This window comes from Micrasema longulum, unplaced genomic scaffold, assembly GCF_059751315.1.
Source record: "Micrasema longulum isolate JH-2025_06_02 unplaced genomic scaffold, ASM5975131v1 h1tg000656l, whole genome shotgun sequence".
NCBI classification, from domain to species: Eukaryota; Metazoa; Arthropoda; class Insecta; order Trichoptera; family Brachycentridae; genus Micrasema; species Micrasema longulum.
This window is the reverse complement of record NW_028277852.1, coordinates 842,904-865,024: the sequence shown is the minus strand read 5'-3', so window position 1 is coordinate 865,024 and position 22,121 is coordinate 842,904. Positions and strand designations below refer to the sequence as shown.

At 31.4% G+C, this 22,121-nt stretch overlaps 1 long non-coding RNA gene across 1 annotated transcript in view; it reads right to left on the bottom strand.

Annotated features, from left to right (window-relative positions):
* Window positions 1–305: 305 nt before the first annotated feature.
* The window catches only part of LOC148279876 (uncharacterized), a 457,924-nt gene continuing 436,108 nt past the window's right edge, over window positions 306–22,121 (bottom strand). The window contains exon 8 of the long non-coding RNA XR_015822763.1: window positions 306–426. This is a non-coding gene — a long non-coding RNA (uncharacterized LOC148279876). The remainder of the gene's footprint in view (window positions 427–22,121) is intronic.

Sequence of the window (22,121 nt, the reverse complement as noted above, 5' to 3'; positions counted from 1 at the left end):
GGTTAAAATGAAATAAAAGTGAAACTAAACCTTCAACTTTAACTAAATCATTTGTAGTTCAAAGTAGTTCAATTTTATTTAATGTAATGCTCTAAGTTTTACCGCGTGAAAGAAAACATGTTTTATTTCCGATTTCTCGTAGTTGATTTGCAGTGTATAAAAAGCATTTTCTTGTACATTTTTCCGTGTAGGACAATAATCGATACAGGAAAACGAGAAAAGAGATAATAAAATTATATTAGCAACATAGCCATTCTTCTTGTGAAGGCTTTACCGAAGCTTTTGCTTCGGTAAAGCCGAATGCAGTAAATAAAGCAATGTAATAAATCCGAATTAACTCACCCCTGTCAATCAACTTCAGTCAATCGGAGATAATTCTACTTTCAGTCAGATTGCAGGTACCCTCGGTGAAGTAGAGCACCAAATCTGAAAAAAAAGAAATACGAATCAATAAGTTGGATGAACAATTATATTTATTTATTTACACTCTTTGTCAAAATACAATTTGACATTCACTTTGCCCAGCTAACAAGGGTACATACCCCGTTCCAAGCTAGGCAATCACATTTTAATTTATGATAATAGTTAACAAATTAATAGAGAGCACAGACAAATAAAATATAAACTTATTCGTTTACAAATTTTGATACATACACACATACACATATATACACACACACATGCATACACCCGTGCGCATACACATACATACATTCATAAAAACATAGGCAATTTATTTATGCGAAACTTCATGGTTGCCATCTAAAAATATTTATTAAAATTATTCCTTATTTTTTATATTTTATTTTCGACATCCAGTAAGAATCTCTATTCCGATAAAAAAAAAAATATTTTTTATTTTTTCATTAAATGATAAAATATTCGAGTACTTAGGCCTAATGCAAAAAATAGTATCATTTTTTCACATACTCGACAGTGAGGAAGTTCAGTGGTTTTTCATAGTTTTTTAATTTGTTTATAGACTATTAAATTGAGACAACTTTTTTTTCATGACGTCACAAGTTCTATTCGGCGAATTCTGCTGATTGGAGAGTTGACTTCTCGGAAACCGGAAATATATCATAACACTCTATCGTTGGTTGATTCAGGAGAACTTGTGACTTAGTTATTTTTTAAATATATTTTAGAGAAATTTCACCGTACAATTAAATGCTCTAATTTTTACTGCGCGTAAGAAATATTTTTTTACATCCAATTTCTGGTAACACTGAACTATCGCATTGTCCAGTGGTAAATTCGATAGTGTTGTCAAATTAGTTCGCTAGAAAACGCACTCATAATTTATTTACTAACTTAGTTTGTAAATTTACAATATTATTACAAACTAAATGTTATTAAATATTTGTATATAACCCCTTACCGACTTTTCTATGTCTACCGGTTTCGAGACTTACCCGTCTCTTTGTCAAGATGTTAATTATACTAACATGCAAACCAACATGAAAAACCCACTATACACCTTCACCATAGTTGTTGCACAAAAATATAAAACGAACATGACATGCATGTGCTTATCAAAATGTGTAGTTTAATTGGTGTCCTGACGAAGAGATGGGTACGTCTCGAAACCGGTAGACATAGACAAGTCGGTAAGTAGTTATGTATTAATATTTAATAGCATTTAGTAAAATGTTTGACCGCAAAGTTAATTCTTTGAATATTAATAATATATTATTACAAACATTTACTTAATAATATCAACTGTCATAATAAATATTATCATTTCTTTCTCCACGCCCAGTGGTGCATAGGGCACTTCATTTGAACTCCAATCACAGGGTAACATAATCTATTTTTTAATGGAAGGTAAGGCAATCAGTTTTACGCTTCAGGTATCAGTTCAGGGACAGTGAAATATTGCAGTGTTTAACCACCTTTAAAACAAATATTTGACAACGAACCTGCCAGGATCGAACACGGGATCTCAAGAACGAAAGGCTGCGACAGCCACTATACTACGTGACCGAGTTATCCTCACTCTATTACCTTTTTTAGGATTTTTACCAAACAGTAGCCATCGAGTCGAAAACATTCGTCGTGGGTTCTGATTATATTTCACACACAGAATAGTAATACAGAAAATAAACGAAGATTTAATATTTAACAGTAGTAAACAAATAATATAATTGATAACGACGAAAAAAACACGGTCTTTAAACAAAGTAAAGAATAATTATCTGTAAAAGAAACTGCTTAGATATTGTTAGAAGATGTAAGGCGTAGGTATATTATTTCATATTTATTTTCTGCCATAAAACTTGGTACATATTTTATGGAAATCATAAGTTTTATTTATGTAGATATGCAAAGTTACATGGAGTTCCATTTCAGTTTAAGGGTAGATGTTACTTCCTGAAATGGGGTTGTATATCCGGGAAACACCGGCAGAACGGAAGGAATAATGCTAAGATGCCGAGAATTCAGTTAGGGTTAAGTTAGGGAAGATAATTGTAATTATAAAGGTATGTTCATTTTAATTACGTTTTTGTACGCCGGATATCATCAATGTAAAGAATTTCTACTTCATTTTGATGGCAAAGCATAACTACATTAAAGTTTAATGGTAATATAAAGATAATGATTAAAATGAATCCCCTTTCAACTTTTAAAGCCTCAAAAAAACCTTTTACAGAATTGTTTTAAAACTACACGAACTTTGAAAAACATTTGAAAAGTAAGTACTGCAGTAAGAGGTGCCTATTTACGTGTGGGTTTTAAACATTGATTCAGAGATTTTTTCTTGATAGAATCTTTTTTCGATTTGTTGAAGTCAGCGCGAGCAAACTTTATACCGCTAAGTTTGCGAAAACAAACTAGAAAAAAACCTGTCTTTGGAAGTAGCTTTTTTTACCAGTGCTATAAAGGTATTTATTTAGATTTCATATATTTTCACTAGTTCGACCCCATCTAGAATACGCTTCTCCTATTTGGTCTCCATTCTACAGGACTCATATTGACTATTTCGAGTCGGTCTAACACCGTTTTCTAAGAAAAGTGGCATGGTTGCTCGGATTACAAAGGGGTAATTATTCCTATTTTGAAATAGAGCAATTTCTTAATCTGTCTTCATTGGAGAGACATAGAACTGAGACGGACCTTATATGCATTTTCAAAATACTTAATGCTTTAGGTGATGTCCCATCTCTGTTGCAATCAATTTCTTTTCATGTTCCCAACCGTGTCACCAGAAGTCAAAATCTGCTATTTATAAAATCTTCTAAGAGCAACTTTGGTTTTTATGCCTCAATGTTCAGAATGTGTAGATTAGTCAATTCATCACATGACTTGGAATTCTTTGGGATAGATCTTCCGGCTTTTCGTAGATCTTTTCGCGACTAAACAGTGTTGGATTGGCATGGTTCAGCTCGAAGTCTTAGGTCTTTCTTTTTTAAAAATAAATTGTATATAATTATTGTTTTGCCCTTGTTTGTCTTTGCTAAATAGTTTTATGTTATTTTTGTTCAGTTCCTTGCATTTATGTTTTTTCATGTAGCTGTTGTAATTGGCTTAGGCCGTATATATAAAAAACAAATAAATAAATAAATATATCGCACTCCGAGATGAATAGTGGCAGAATTCAAAAACTTATTTTTACAGGATAGCAGTTACACACCCACACCACCAGTAAAAATAAACCATTTATTTACGAAGAACAATGACATAACGTTCACTCACTTGTGCCATTTAGTTATAAATGTTTCCAGAAATAACAATGGCATTATCATTGTGCCACTACTATTTCATGAATATGAATACATATAATAGTATAAAATTGATTTTTGCATTTACGGCCACATTTTTAAGAATCATGGCGTTGATTGTGCAGATAGGAAATATATTCAGGAACATTTCATCACATTAATAATCATAAAAACTCTTTATTGATTATTGTTCTACTCTATGGTGGTATGTGAAGACCAGTAATAAAACTTATTGTAGTTGACTGTGGTTTATTCTAAATGTGGTAAGAGATTGAGTATAATACTGTGGTAAGAGAGCGACTGTTTTCTAGGAGAGACAAATCTAATATGACTTACCAAGCTGAGTGGGTATGCAGACGACTGTAGATATATTGTGGTCACCAACAATATACCTACATTCCTTACAATTATAATATATGAGGGTATGAGATGCGTATATTAGTTTGCGAAATTTTTTTTTGGAAGATTTTGTTTGCAAACACGCGAGATAAAAGCTTTTTCTACGGCCGCGAAAGCGTTTGGAATATCACCATTGGTGGAAGATTATTATATGCCATAGGGCCCGCGATCGCAAATACGTGTTCGCCGAATTCAGCGCTGGTTCTGTACACGTATAAATTAAAATCTAATTTTCTGCATAAAAAATGTTCGTATGAAAAATTACAACAGGTATGGAGAATACCTTAAATAAGGGAGTATGGAAGTCTAGGCATTTACAGGGCTCATGACCTGAATTGGACTGTGTCACATTCACCATTTTGCCTATGTTCGAACATCCATATTTCTTCAATTATTCCATTTGTTAATTTTAGTGAAGTTAAAGAGCTGAAACCTTTATTTTTGTGAAAAGAATTATCTGACTGAATTATTTTACATACAAGGCAACGCCTGAAAATTTTTTTTATTTTTAAACTTCTTCTTGGACCAGATGGTTTCATTACAATATTTGAGTTTGTCCAAATGTTCGTAGACAAAAGACTGGATTTCATGGATCACTAAAATTTACAAATGGAATAATTGAAGAAATATGGATGTTCGAACATAGGCAAACTGGTGAATGTTACACAGTGTGTAAAGTGGTCACTTGAACCAGCCAGTGACAGGTCATAAGTCCTGTTAATGCCTAAACTTCCATACTCCCTTATTTAAGGTATTCTCCATCCCTGTTGTAATTTTTTAATCTAAATGACTCCCGAGGGGGTGAAATCCAGTCTTTTGTCTACGAACATTTGGACAAACTCAAATATTGTAAGTTTGTATGAAACTTTGAAGTGTCTTCATCGGTAGCTTGTTAGTGAACTAACTGGGAGAACTTGAATTAAAACTGAGCGTTTTTTGAGAACAACCCCTGAGAAACAATTTATCAAAAAAGTAAAACGATAGAGACAAGCCAATGGTAAATATCTATAGTATGTAAAGAAAGCATTGTTCCAGTGCCATAACAAGATGAAAAGTGAGACTGCGCTCCCTCTTAACATTAATATTAAGATTATTTTTGTAAATATTTTTTGACAAAAAAATTATTCGTCAAGGGAAGTTTTTTTAGACACAACCATTATGTAAGTGAGAGGGTGACTTTGGATAGAATAACCGAGAAGATAAGTCGGTTTAAAGGTCAACATTCCGCCCACGAAATAGAGGATGGTATTGAAAAACGATTTGTAAGATTTTGATCAGGGATTGCGAAATCCTCAACAAAAATAAATCAAGAATGTTTTTTTACGAACAAAAGACGATTTGTTCTTACAAATAATGTATTAGAAAATTTGTGCTAAATGGGGCGAAAAATCGTCCAAGTCGATTATAAATTTCACTTTTATATTTCGTCTGTTTTAACTATTTACAACCGTAGTTTAAGTTTTTCTAAATTTTTAAAATAAGTAGTATAATTACATGAACACAATTATATAGCAGTGGCGAGCCATGATTATTTTTATAGGTTATCTACAAAAAAATATCATTAATTTGTACCTTCATATTTATTTATTAATTTAACTTTTTGTACATAATAATATTTGTATATTGGCGGGCTTGTTACCAAATGGCAACTTCTTCCAACTAACCAATAAAATAATAGTTTTATTTTGATAATTCAAGTTACAAAACATATTCAAGAGAAAATAAAGATTAAAAAGGTAAATATATATAAAAATAGAAATAAACGGATTTGTTTATAAAAAAATAATAATAATACTATTACTCAATGGGAAAAAGGAAAAAAAGGAAAGAGAAAAGGAGGAGATATTAAGGAAGAGAAAGAAGATGTTTCTTCAGACGTGATTTAAACAGAGATAAGTACATTACATGTATAAATATGTAGGTACAATATACGTAATATGCAAGTAATACAATTAAAAATGACTTTTTTTGTGGTTCTGTGAAAATAAATTATTATTAAACCACCCCATATACGTAGCTTTCTTATACAGTATTTTAATACGATACTTGTACAAAAGTTTATTAACAAATACCACGATGACATTCAGCAGTAACTGTCAATACTGAGCACTGGCCGGTTCCTTTTAAAATGAATAATGCCAAAAACGGCTACTTCGAACGCCACATGTCATATGTGATACGTAATATTATGTTAACGCCTATCAAAGAAAAATAGTCATTCGGAGAAAAGTGATCAAAATACTAGTTTTCAAATAGAGAATCTTCAAATAATATTTGTAATCTGCAAGCATGTTTTAGTAATAAGAAAGCTAACTTGGTTTTAAGTAATATAGTTTACATTTTTGTATGGAGTAATAAGCTGAGGTAATCAGCTAGTTTCATCTTTCATCGTTCACTGAGAACGGGCTGGGCGCTGGGCGCTCTTCATGGATATTTTTTAGTAGGAAGATATGAACGGTGTTGGTGATTTATAATAAACTAGCTGACCCGACAGACGTTGTCCTGCCCGAACGTTGGTATGCCTTGGAAAAGACTTTTTATTGATAAGTAGGTACCTAGGTACTTGTTTGTGATGAAATTCAAAAACTAAAAATTGTTAATATTCAAATATTGAATTTAAGTAGGTACTTGTTTATGGTTGAATTTCAAAACATATATATTTTTTTTAAATTTGTCATTTTTTTTGCAAACGTCAAACTCCGGTCTTTTCACCAACAGAGGGGTGTACTTATGTGGAATAGGATTTTTAAAAATGTATTGAATTTATATTATTTTAGTATTACCAAAAATCCAGTAAAAAGAAATAAATGGGTAGAAATAAAAGGAATTTAAGAAAAGAATCTGATTGAGATTCACAAAAAACGAATGCTGTTTGTAAACATTCAAAAACAAACTTTTTATACGCACAAAAAACAACATTTTTCCATTTTTTTGATAATGCATTCTCCTCGAATGCAACCCTGGTAGATCAATAAATAGAAAATTTATGCTCCTTACTTTTTGTTTGCATATGAGTTTGAAGATCTATAGATCTATCTACGAACACGCACAGCGCAAAGATGTATATTTCTCTGAAAACCGCACGTAAATCGGTTAAGCCGTTTAGGAGTTCCACAGTGTGTAAAGTGTCCACTTGAAAAACCAGCCATTGACAGGTCATAAGCCCTGTAGATGCCTGGACTTCTATATTACCTTCTCTTAAATGTTCTTCATCTCTGCTGTAATATGTTAATATAAAGAGCTCTCCAGGGAGTTGAATCCAGTCCTTGTCTACAAAAATTTGGACAAACTCAAAATATTGTTGAATTATTTTAATTATTTTCGGAATTTACTATAAAACATTATTATCGAATGTCAAATATAATGGTAAGCTGTGCATAATCGCTTACTTTGACGATTCGCTCCTCTTATACAGAATACAATTATATTGATATACTGTAATTGTATTTGAATACAGAAATTTAACCGCTACAAAAAAAAATTATGAAGAAATCTCAATAGACATAAAGGAGATATTATTGATAAATATTTAGAGAGTCAAAGTCCAGTGATTGATGACACACATACGTGCCAATTGATTTCACCTTAAATAAAGAGCAACGACCGAAGAAGCAACTCATTCTGCAAGAGCAAGTGTTGCAAATAAGATATTCGTCTACATACGAGCAGCGTTTTGGTGTACATTACCAGGCCTATAAAAAGACTACAGAGCTAGTCAGGGTCAGTTAATTCCAACATGTAGCCCAAGTGCTGTCAGTGGAACTTATCATTCGCCATGTAATAAATACACGCATCGAACATCAATCTCGTTACTTTTGTCGACCTCCAACTAGTGTAGGAGCTCCACCTCCAACTGCCAGCAAAATCCTACAGATATCTCGACTGAGTTGACATGACTTATTACTTCCGTATGTTAATATTAAATATTTAGTAGACACTGCTAAAATAAAATAGGATATTATTAATTAGTAAATTATACCTTGATAAAGAAGCTTGTGTAGATTCAAAACCGACCAGTAAAAAAAAAGTTCGTAAGAGACGAACCTTTTTCATTTTAATTTGAAAAAATATATGTCTGCGACGATTTAAACAAACATTACACTCATATTTTGTGAACTTGGTATTACGAGTACTTTTGATATATGTAAATATTCGCGTGGTGGAAAAGAATACAAAGTTTAGTTTCAGGTCATAATTTTCAGTTTTCAGTAAAGGTAGTAAGGCTTCGTCGCGTCTGCAGGCTGCATTATGTAAATTGTATGTGAAGCCACACTGGAGAAGTTAATTTAATAGAAAGGGAAGAAAGCATAACTTTACTATTCATCGCGCAGGTGGTCAGCTAAATATTGTAGTAACGAAGAGATAACACCGACACTATAAGCTAACTCACTAATCATAATTAAAATGCGCCATTAAGTTAATAACTTTAATTAGTAAATTGTAGAAGGCTCATTTAGGAAAAGTTGAACAAACTTCAATCTGTTTTCAATGCAGCAGCGAGGCTTATTACGGGAGTAAAAAAATATTTTCACATCTCACAACATTTTCGAGATTTACACTGGTTAAAAAGCCCAGAGAGAATAAAATACAAGCTGTGCTGGACAGTATTCAAATCCCTTCATGACATGGCTCCAAAATACCTATCGAACCTTTGTATTAGGGAAAATACACGTCAAAGAAAATCTACTCTTAGGTCAGCATTTGATTCAGAAAGAGGAAAACTTGTCGAAATCCGGCACTCCCAAAACACTAGATTTGGAGATCGTACTTTTGCCGCCGCCGGCCCCTCTGCCTGGAACCAATTGCCTTCAAACTTCAAACTTACGATTCATCGACAGTCCTAGTCAGTTCAGATCCCAACTAAAATCCCACTTCTTTAGACTATCATACCCTCAATTTTAAATCTGGAAATATAATATATCACTTAAGTTTAGTTAGAATGTAAGTTTAGATATACAATTGTAAAGCGCCTTTGAAGTGATTTTTTTCAAAAAATGATGCTATATAAATCAGCCAAATATTATTATTATTATGAGCGGGATAGTTGAAGAGGAAAAGATGGTCCAATTGGATTATTGTATTTTAAAAAACAATTTTGATTCGAATATCTATATATTATTACTCTAGAAATGATTGATTGCGTTTGTCATTTCTTTGTACAGGCCCATTTTGCCCGCTGGACGTCCGGTCAACGTGGGCAAACTCAGCTGCAGACCTTCGACCTCAGACCATCCACCTCACCCGACCACCGAGTAGCCGGATTACAAACAAGGATGACAAAAATATTGTATATATGAAACGCCTACCGATCGGATCCTCACACATGTATTTTTTTTGTATGTTTCAAACGGCAGATAAAATATTCATATAAATTCTGGTAAAACAAAAAAAAATTATAAGAAAATAAACTAGCAGGCAACAGTCGGCGATACCCAACTGTTGCCTGCTAGTTTATTTCATTGATAACGACAAAACAAATATTCGAAATAAAATTTCATTCTCAAAGTATATTCTTTAATAATTCAGAAGACAGAATATTCTCCTGCAAGATGTTGTTTTGTCGATAACGATGTTTTAGCGATTATGGTTCGATATAAAGCTAAATGTTTGTATTTATAATTACGTGTATCGTGGGCTCACCGAGCAGAGGACAGACGTTCAAAACGCGCTCTACCACAAATTAATTGCCATTTTCCTGGCATTTTATTTCTGGGTATCGCAAATCCGTCTAACTTCTTGACTCTAGATTCTGCCTCTTTTGGGTTTCCCTGTGATTGCCTTTAGTACTTTCATCTCCGACGTTCTGAGCATTTATTTGGTTTTTCTATTTAGTTTTTTCTACTAGGTTTTTCGTATTTTTTGTTTTCTCTCTATCTATCCTCACCTCTGTTGTATACACCATGGATTGGTCTGATACGCGTTTTGTATATCCGAATTATGTTTCCAATAATCATGTGTTCATTGAACTATATGACATTTATTAGGCATTCAGATGTTTACTAACTGAGATGGATATGGATATGACTATGGCAGCATCATCTGCATGGCATGTGATGTTAATGACCTTATCTCCCTTAGTAGATTCACTACTTTTTTATTCTTAAAAGCGTTTTTTTATTTGTATATTTGTTTTGCTTGTGTAAGAAAAGGTTTTTGGCGTATATTTTGCTGTGCTATATTTAGTTATAAAGGTGCTTATCTCGCTTTGTTTCTTTGTTGTTCTCAAAATGTATTATTTTCTAAATGTTAGTATTATTTATGTCCCGAATTGAGTTGTTGTAACTCCTGAAAATGTAATTCAACGTATTATACTTGTAAAGTACTTTGTGTTATATGATTTATAAATAATAAAAAAAATTGATGAACGATTAAATCCATTGCACTCCACCATTTTTCTTGCAATTTTGCGCCCAACGTGGGGCACCCAACTTTTAAAAAGAAAGAGCACAGTAAGAAATTTTATATGTCGGCACGGTTTGCTTTTTTCAAAATATTTTATATTTGTATACCGTACGTCCAAAAATGGCAGATCAAACTCTGCTTTTAAGGGTTTTTGGATAGTTCTAGCTCCTGTAAAAAAAAAAATTAATAAAAAAAAAACAACTGAGACACGCTAAGGATAAATATCTATAATGTAAAAATAAATAAAATAAAATAAAATAAAATAATGTGTAAAAAAAAATTAATTCTATAGAAAAAATACAATAATACGTTTTGTATTAGTAAAAGTCTCACCGCGTATCTTTTTAAGTAATATTTTTAAGTAACATCTACTTCATTAAAACTTACAAAAAAATGAAATGTTGAAACTAAATATTATTTTAAATTTTGTCTTGTAAATATTTTTTAAAGACATGATTTTTACACCTACTTTCAAAACTATTTATAATTTTTTTAATGTAGTCTTTGTGGAAACCATATGTGTCCTGACTAGGGAGCGGACATAGAATTATGATGATGATGATATATTCTGCAAATTATTCATATACTTTTTAAATTTTATTGTTTGAATATAAGGATATTTAGAGATACTAATTTTATTTTCATTTCTTATCTCACATTTATCGATTCTTCCAAAAAGAGCGACTTTTCGAATCTTTTGGAAAATACCCCAGATACCTTTTTTATGTGGCATACATCTCAATAACTGGGGCAAGAGGCATCTGTGATAAAGCTCCAGTGCCTAACTGGGCGTGGAAGTCTGGGGGAGTTAAGCGCTAGGCTTCGCACGCCGTGAGCCAATGGTGCGTCAAATTATTATTAACATACTAAATATTACGAACATAGTCGTACTATACATAATGTATTGTGCCCTGAAAGGATATGTTGCGACGCTAAGGATGGAGGTCGACTAAAGAGTAATAGTCCGAAGGATAAACGTAGTTATATTTACGTGGTTTCAGATCATTCTCCAAACAATTTATTTAGGGATAAATAACATGACGCTTTTCTTCATTTTGAAACAGTTTTAGTACTGCATAAAAGGAAAATGTAAACAATTGCATAAAAATATATTTTACATAGTACTAGCAAGATTAATATACGAGTATTTATACTATATTTGTATTATTTTATAAAATCTTCTTAAAGCAACTTTGATTTTTATGCCCCAATGTCCAGAATGTGTAGATTAGTCAATTCATCACACGACTTGGAATTTTTTGGGATAGATCTTCCGGCTTTTCGTAGATCTCTTCGCGACTTAACAGTGTGGGATGTAGTTGGAATGGCATGGTTTAGCTTAAAGTTTTTGGCCTTTCGTTTTTTAAATATATTGTATACAATTATTGTTTTGCCCTTGTTTGTCTTTGCTAAATAGTTTTATGTTCTTTTTGTTCAGTTTCTTGCATTTATGTTTCTTCATGTAACTGTTGTAATTGGCTTAGGCCGTATGTATATAATAAATAAATAAATATACATATAAACAACATAAAAAAAACAATATTATTTATTTATTAATTTACATATACAGTTAACCTACATATGCATAAGGGCGAGCATATTGCCTTAAGGCAATTTCTTCCTACCACCCAAACCGTTCAATTTGAGAAAATCAGTGGTATATGAACATATTTTTGGTTTATAAATATATTTTTTTAACATTTTTTTTTAATAAGTAAACATTGACTTAGTATCTACTCCATACTATAAAGAGAGGAGAGGGTAAAGAGGGAAGAAAGGGTGTATAATATAATTGCTCCAAAAACATTAAATGATTTAATAACAAATATACAATACTCAAAATGTAAAACAAATTTCAAAATAAAAATAACTGCACTTAAAAATTAAAAGTGTAGAACGGGATTTAAAAAAAAAATATATGTATGTACTAAAGAACGATTTATAATGATTATTTGATTCCTTTGTTTAGTTAGCTATGCATCAGGGGCGAACCGTGTATAGAAGCGATTATGCACAGCTTACCATTATATTTGACTAACCATAATAATGTTTTATTGTAACTTTATTTACAGAAAAACAAATAAATAATAACCATTTATTTTAAACCATTTCTACCGTTTGTATTTTTATCCTAATATAAATATAAATTTTAATAAAGCGCGCCCAGCGCCTGCGGTGAGCCAAGAAACTAGCCTATTATTCCAGCTTATTTTTTCATACAAATAAGTATACTATATTTTGAATGTCTTAACCCTAGTGCGGGTTTTTACTCCTAAATTAAACTTGTTGATTACACAAATTATTTGAAGATTCTTGATTTGGAAAACAGTATTTCAAACATTGTTTCTTAAGGACTATTTTTCTTTGAGATGGTACTTTTGACATAAGACCATAATTACTTTTATGCGTCATAGTGCAGGACATATAGCACTCCACGCGGCCGTTTTTAGCACTAATAATTACTAGAACAATGCGGCCAGTTGACATTGAATACCTAATATCGACTGAATTCATAGTGATATTTTTCATTTATTTTATAATAAATTATATATTAAAGTAATGGATAATATATCTATATCATATAATATATCACGAAATAACATAGTTTGAGTTGATTTCATGGATGAGAGTTGTTGTATCACACAGAACCACAGAAAAATATTAATTCATAGTAAATTACTTACATTGTATTATGTACCTTCTATGTAGGTACAAATATATATTATATTTTTTAAAGCTTACCTGTAAATAAAATCACAATTCGCCACTGCTATGCATTTATAATTAAGTTGTTTAATTTTTTTGTTTTTTTAATATTAGTATAGAACTACCTATACTTTAAAATATTAAAAAATCACCATCTTAGAACAGTCTGATCCATATAAGATGGATATCATCCTAAGCAGAGGAAACTCCTTATTAATTTTTTGATCCACTAGTTTTATATAGATTTCCTCGTATTAAGTATATATATTTATACTCGTATATGCAATAAATTTATAACATTAAAAAAAAAGTATAAATATGAATAGCATGCGTTATCATAGCGTTGCATCTGCAAAATCCTTTATGTGTCATTTTTTTATTTTTACATCCTAAAAAAAAAACATAATTCTATTTGTGCTAATTGTAAAAAACTGTGATTTTTGTTACGAAAGACGCACAAATGTTGAGATCCGTACATTATGAAAGGCTGAGATTAGCATTATCGACAAAATCAAGAAAGGAGCTCAGCATTGGTTTAGACGTGTAGAGCGAATGGACAGCGAAAGATCGGCTAAAATATTTACAATGCGAATGAAATAGAGGAAGACCGAGTAAGACATGGCATGACTAAATCCAACAAGTACTTGAAGACGGACACGTTGAAAGACGGAATAATCGGCGCGCGTGCATGAGAAGATGTATGAGTGTAGAGGAAACGAGATCTGTATGCAAAGATATTGTGATGTGGTGTTCTATCCTCTCTGCCTACCCTAACGAGGAAATGGCTTGATGGTTTGTTTGTTCGTTTGACAATAAAAAATTATAATGATTATAATTTTATTTTATTTTTATATTTTTAATTTAAATTTCATTGATAAACCCTTACGGGTTACATACATTTAACAAAATATTTTGACAAACAACAACAACAAAAAACCATCTCGCCGTTTCCCCGTAAGGTATTTGCATACAGATCTCGCTTCTTCTACATTCATACATCTTCTCATGCACGCGCGCCGATTATTCCGACCTTTGACATGTCCATCTTCAAGTATTTGTTGGATTTGGTCATGCCATGTCTTTCTCGGTCTACCTCTATTTCTGCATCCATCAACATTCGCATTGTAAATATTCTTAGCCGTTCTTTCGCTGTCCATTCGTTCTACATGTCCAAACCAGCGCAGAGCTCCTTTCTTGATTTTGTCGATAGTGCTTGTCTCAGCCTTACATAAGGTACGGATCTCAACATTTGTGCATCTATCGTACATAGTTTTACCACACATTCGCCTGAGAGATCGCATTTTGACAGCATATTTTTATGTACAAAATATTTTTAATTTTAAAATTCACATTCTACTGTAAATAATAATATTTTTAACATCTTTTGTAAAGGTTGTCCGAGTCTTTAGTTTAGTTTTGTCTGGTAGTTTATTGTATAATTTCAGTCTCTGGTTTATTAGTCTCGATTGTCCTTTTCTCGTTTTAAAAGATTGTATATGATATTTTTCTGATATTCTCGTATTGTGTTCACGTTTACTACAGTTTTTTTCTAGTTTTAATTCTTCGTCTACAATTACATCAGTGGCTAATTTATGAATAAATTTTAAGGATTCTAGTTTAAAGAGTTCAGTTACATTTAATTGTTTAGTTTATTTAAAAAGTTCTTTAGTTGCTGTTAGATAGGGTAGGTTATATACTAACTACAATATTTTATTTTGCTGTCCTTGTAGAATCTGTTTATGTCATTTTGATTTATATAAAAATAAAATCAATTTTAAAAAAAAAACTTAACTCATAAAAAAAAAAACAAACTTTCATGTAAAATGAACACACATCATATTTAACGCACACACGAGAATCCAAACATAATTAAAATATTTTTTTAATACCATATCATGAGCATTTTCACGAAGAATACATGTAAAACATACATGTTCTCTCCACCTTAAGATTTCAGGAGATGTGAACCGTGACGTCACGTTACGTCACAGACCACGGTTCGTTAAACCGTTAAATTCTTCGAATATTGACGCGGAAAGTTTGAGAAACTCGCAGTACAGGGACTATGCCGAGCGGCCTAAGGCGCTCAAACTGCGATGGAGTTGCTCCAGACGACTAACTTTGGAACCCAGTTTGGGACCGGGGTATACCGACTTGAACCCAACTAGAGCTTTACTTGTATCTTGTTTGAGACAAACTTCGAACGGCGCGGTTAAGAGTTAATCGCAAATGAATCGTCCTCTATTCACACGTTTTACAAACATTTTGTTAATGAGATAAGCAGTTGACATATTACAACAGAGATGAAGAACATTTAAGAGAAGATAATATACAAGTCTAGACATCTACAGGGCTTATGACCTGTGATTGGCTGGTTTAAGTGGCCACTTTACACACTGTGTAACATTCACTGTTCTGCCCATATTCGAACATCTATAATCTTTCAATTCTTTTATCTGTTGATGATGGTCACTGAACTTCAACGGTCTATTATAAATCCATTTTCCTAGGTATCGTATGCTATGCAGCTGGCTGTTGGGCACACCGATGTGAGTTGCAATATTTCAGGCGAATTATTTTAAGCGGACAAAGGCAACCTCTTCTGGCTCTTTCTAGAGCATATAGGACATGCTCAACGGATGCACTCCCGGTTCTAACGGGCTTGTTTCCTTTAGATCTGGAGGTTCAGCGACGATCTGCAAATTTCCACCTAAAAAGAAGGCGTTCCTCTGTTATTGGTGGCGTCCGTCTACTCCCAACTGAACGAATGTCTCAATCAAATATTAAAAAAATGACTTGAAATGCTCTTCTTAATGCTTGGCAATCGCGATGGGAATCTTCTTCTTCAGGGAGGGTTACCTTTTTTTTTTTTTTCCTTCGATCCGTCAGCGCCTAGAATCTTCTTGGGTTATCTCCGATCACTGGACTACGCAGTTTTTATCAGGTCATGGTAAATTTAATCAAAAATTATTTGTTTTTAATATTGTTGACTCTCCTTCGTGCTGCTGCGGATATCCTAACCAATCTTCTGAACACATCCTGTGGTCTTGTCCCTTTCCCCTTCTCTATGATTACCGAATGGAGCTTCTCGCTATTATCCGTGGCCCTGTTATAGGTCCTGTCGGATATACAGATCTGGTGGCTTCTAAAAAAAATTTCAAGGCTTTTAAAAAGTTTTGTAATCATTTCGGCGAATTGATCATGTCCAATCAATTTAATCCCAGTCAGTGAAGAATTCACTTCCCTCTCTTCTCAATCCAATGAAGTACATATTATGTACTTCTGGATTACTTTCTTGCAGCACAAAGATGCTAAGGCTACCAGATTTCAGAGAGCTCCTTCGGGCAGCTTTTCTCGTTTGACAACGAGCAAATTTTCCGTGTATGTGGGCACCGCCAAGGAGACTTATGTCCTTAGATGCGGTGTGCGGTATGTGGTGGGTAAGCTGTTGATGATGGTCAAGTTAAAGAGCTGAAACCTTTATTTATGTAGGTGAGATTCATCTAATTGAATTATTTCACCTACATACTAGGCAACGCTACACAAACGGGTTCCAAAGCTATAATTATATCTTGATAAAGAAGCCTGTATAGCTTCGAAACCGTTTTAAAGCTATAATTATACCTTAATAAAGAAGCCTGTGTACCTTTAAAACCATTTAGAAAATAAGGGCGTTAAAAAACAAAATTGTTTTATATTAATTTTGTATAAATTACTCTATTTTCAATGGATTTTTTAATAAAATGCATAAATTAAGTCCAATATAAATAAAAATTTTGTCTGTTTAAAATTTTTACTTTTGTTTTGTTATTATTGGTGTTAAAATTAAATATAATTGGTGAAGTTGTTAACAAGAATTGTTTATTTCTATTGCGTAATGGGAAACGTTACTGTAAATATATGTATTTGATTAATGTAAAAAATTGTATTTAGTTGTAATATTGTATTTTAATTTGTTATTAATGAATAAAAAAAATATAAAAAATCAGTATTTTTTTATTTTATGAAGTGTATATTGTACTTGTATATTGTGATATTTTTAACTGTGTGTGAACTTAGTATAAATAAATTTAAACTAAAAACATATAAAATATAGTAAACAAATGAATCGTTTTGTTCGTTCATTTGTTTTATTAGGTAAACAAATAGTATGCACAAAATATATTGTTAAATAATAAAATATATTTTTTAAAATCGGTATTTTTTTATTTTATGAAGTGTATATTGTACTCGTAAATTGTGATATTTTTAACTGTTTGTGAACTTAGTATAAATAAATTTTAATTAAAAACAAATCAAATATAGTAAACAAATTAATAGTTATGTTCGTTCATTTGTTTTATAAGGTAAACAAATTGTATGCACAAAATCTATTGTTAATATTTTTGCATTATTAGTAGGACACCCATGCATATACTAAAAAAATTGTTTGCACTAAAGAGACAATAGAATACATATTTTTGATGACTGAAAGATATGGCTTTAAGCCTTAAGTCCGCAAAAGTACTTATTTTTGTGCTTGAAATTTGAAACAAACCAAAAAGTCATGAATATTTATTTTTTTTTAAATCAGAAATAAAACAGATATAATAATTATAATTTATTGAATATATGCTTTTATCAACATTTTTATGACTATTGACTTAAATTTACGTTCATTGTCATGAAAAATATCAACCTCGGTAAATCTATTGTTATATTGTTAGCATATTCTAGGTATTGTAGATTGTTTAAAATAGTTAGTTGACGCGTTGTCTGGGTGAAAATGAAAATTTTGTATTGTCGGTCTAGATGACACATGAAATGGAAGTCTTTCAATTAATAAACCATTATTATTATTATTGGTACTAGTGAAAAAAGTATTCAAGTAAAACTGAAATGATTTGAAAATAATAACTTAAAGAAGAAAGATACTCAAGAAAAGACTAAAACTTGTGTTTTTAAAAAGAAATACAAGAATTTAAATCACAAATTTCGTAGTATTTTCATTAAATAAAACAATATGTATGTTATAACAAAAAAATAAAAGCTGTTGATAGCACGATATGAATGAAAAAAATTGGCTGAAAACATAGACCAAATATGAAATATTTACAACCAAAATTTTCAAATAAAAAAATATATAATTCTATAAAAAAAAATGTTTGAACTAAATCATGTTTACTGTTCTATTTTTTTTAAAAGATAATTTAAAAGGTAAAAAAATATCACAAAGTTTTAGTGATTTAAAATGCTACCATCAAACATTAAACCGGCTTTATACAAAACTAATAATATGGGAACATTGTTAATAATTCACAAAGACAACGTACATAAATATAATAAATCTGGGATAAACCAATTAAATTGTAATGATTGAAAAAAAAAATAGTTTCAGAGTAAAAAAACACTTGAGATGCTTAAAGAGTAATAATTTTTCTGAATTAGCAAATCATCTGACAGAAAATAATCATAAATTTCAATAATGACACTAGATTAAAAGTACCTTGTGTTGAAAATAAAATATTAAAATTAGACAACTTAGAAATCTAAGAAATTAAAAAAGCGATTTGTAATAAGAAAAAAAATATTAATAACCAAATAAACAATATTTCTTTTAGTCCTTCTCCTGTCTAGCTTCAAAAATACTGATATCAAATTACCACCTTTGAAAGGAAAAAAAGACTTGATTTATTGGGTCCACGTATAGTATTTAGTGAACATGATAAAAATAAAATAGGAATTAATTCATTAGTTACGTAAACCTTGACGAAGAAAAAAATGTAGTAAAAAACAAAGTTGTTTTATTTATTTTACTAAAATGCTTTTATTTATTTTCCTGATAACTTTCCAGTTCAATTGATGTATTACCTTTAAATCATTAAAACAAATTTTATTTAAATCCTCTGTATACGAAAATCATTGTACCCAAGTATAGTCCAGTTTTCAAGAGGCCTAACTTCAGGTCACAAAGTAATTATATTTTGTGTAAATAAAACACTAAAAGTACAATATTTTTAAGTAATACCTAAGAACGTGTTTGTTTTTATCTCATGTTTATTTACCTAATTACTTTAATGTCGCGATTTTGAAAGAATGTCGTTTTATAATGGCAAAATCTGATGATTTCCATGCTTTTTATCAGACTTCAGCTTTAATAAAGCACTACCAACTAAAATATTATTAAAAACTGCTCTGCGGCTATATAAATTTGTTTTGCGTATTTCCTAATGCAATAATTACTGAGAATTCAAAAATTCAGATCATTAGCAAGCTCAAATGGCGTTTCAGAACGGGTCTCTCGAAGTTTCCTGAAAAATCCACCCATGTGCTATCAGGCCGGAAGCGGAAGGCATCCATCCTACGCTGGAGGCTGTTCTCGTCCTTGTCATTACTAAAGCCTCCAGGACTTACATACGCATCTATCACATCACCCACTTTACACTCCGCAAGGATCTAGGCGTACCAGGATCTGGGTCACGTTTCGTAAATGACTGGGGTATGAAGTTTTATATTGATAAATCTTTTTGAACTGCAAATGTAGTTATACGAACTCGTATATCGCGTGCCAGATAAAAGACTGGCATTCCTAATATCAGATTAAATATTTTTTACAAACAAATAAACAAACAGGGATACATAAATTATTAAAATTTGAATGTTAAGATTAAAAACATCCCGGCAATATAAACAGGCGATGATGGGATGCTCTTAAAATCATTCCAGTACGTAGTAATAAATAAATCAAATAAAAGCGTAGACTGGGTAACAACCGGTAGCATGCGGACCAAAATACAAGGAAAAAAAACCTGGACGGGTTCGTTAGAATTACTAGATACTAAAGATGTCTATTTGGGCACGCGCGGACTTAATTATTGTAAAATTCTGTACTGGGGAACCGCCTCAAAAGAACTAAAACGTTTACGCAGATCCATATTCCAGAATCAGGCAGAGCGCAGTGTATTTTATACCAGTCCGCGCATAATCGCGCAGTCGAAAGGTTGTGTGTGGGGTTATCGTAATTTTTTTGAAGTTATTAATGAATGAACATCAAATCCATCTCAGATCGCTACGATTAAAACAACAAACCAAAATCAAAATATTAAACAAATTACAACAGAGATGGAGAACATTTTAGAGAAGGGAATAGGCGTACACAGGGCTTATGACCTGTCATTGCCACTTTACACACTGTGTAACATTCACCATTTTGTTTATGTATCTTCGATTCTTCTATCTGTTGATTTTACTTAAGTTAAAGAGCTAAAACCTTTATTAATGTAAAGATTCATCTGATCGAATTATTTCACATACTAAGCAACGCCTGAAAACGATTTTCCGATTTTTAAACTTCTTTTTGGATCAGTTGGTTTTACTATAATATTTTGAGTTTGTCCAAATATTTTTAGACAAGACTGGATTTTACCCCCTCCCTGGCTCCCTATACTCCTAGAAATTACTTCTTAGGGGGTGAAATCCAGTATTTTGTAAAAACAAACATTTGGAAAAACTCAAATATTGTATGGCTGATTTGTTTGGCACTCACCTTTGAAAGACAGAACTGATTGATTATTTACAAACACACATAATAGATACCCCCATACACACACACACCCTCCCCTCACCCACCCACCCTCTCTCACTCTCTCTCACACAAAATCCTTTGCTATACCTACTTTTTTATGTATATTATTGATTGTGATTTTTTTTTATTGATAATTATAAATGTTCATGGAAGCAGAGAGAGGAGAGGAAGGTAGAGTTGGAACTATACCACCTCTTCTCCTTTTTGTGTACTTTTTATTTAATTTTTACAATTCTTTTTTTTAGTATAGAATTATTTCCCTCTCTCTTTATGTATTCATAATAAATTAACGTGAAATCTGTAATTCGTTTTACTTTGTTTTAATTGTTTTCTTGTACCATGATTTTGTAAAGACTATTATTTCCATAGTAAATAAATAATGTATTTTTGTGAATATCTGTTATTGGTTTCATTTTATGTTTTTTCGTTTGTACATGTACATTATTTGTATTAATGTTGATATCACAAATAAATCAAATAAAAACATACATTATTGATCTACAGAGAAAACAGATAAGACTCATTAATTTGGTAAGAGATTGGAAAAGGTAATCCGTTTATTATTCCAGGATAGTAATCATTATAAGAACACTTAAGAAACGAAACAGGAGAATAACATCGTTAATTATACGAATTCCCGAAAATACATAAATTATTATTCCTTTGAATTTAATGAAATAATTAAATTTCCCGAGAATTGTTGTCAGAATCAAAACACTAAAAAGTTTCAGAATTTAACGATCAAAGGGATACTTGTGTATACAGAAATCTTGAAAGCGAGGTAAACAAAAATAACTTCTAATTCAGTGGAAATATAATCATTATGTCACTATTTATACATTTTGAAGAAGAGCAATCGCACAGTTTAATGGGCTCTGAAAAATCAGGATTAAAGTTTATAAGCTTAATTCTAGTATCAGTAGATGCATTGAACATTGAACATTCGTCAGGTTTCTGGTACAAGTTGGTAACTACAAATTTAAAAAAAATGAAATTGGATTTATTTTCACCATAACCTTAATAAATTAAATTATCAACTACAATTTAGCCCAATAAATTAAACGATTTCATATTTACAGAGCTGAAGTTTAATTAAAATAATTTTATAGTAAACAAATAATGTAAAAAGATTGGCCCGATGAAAATCAAGTAACACAAAAAAAAAACAAAAATTTAATAGCAAAGCTACCATATTGTCTATCAAGAACAATCTAAATTTGAATAACGGCGCGATGTTGAGTGAGAATTGTATTTCATACTTGATCAAATTGCCTGTGAACTCTGTTTTTTTCAATATAAAAGAAAAAAAAACAATGGAACAAATTGCC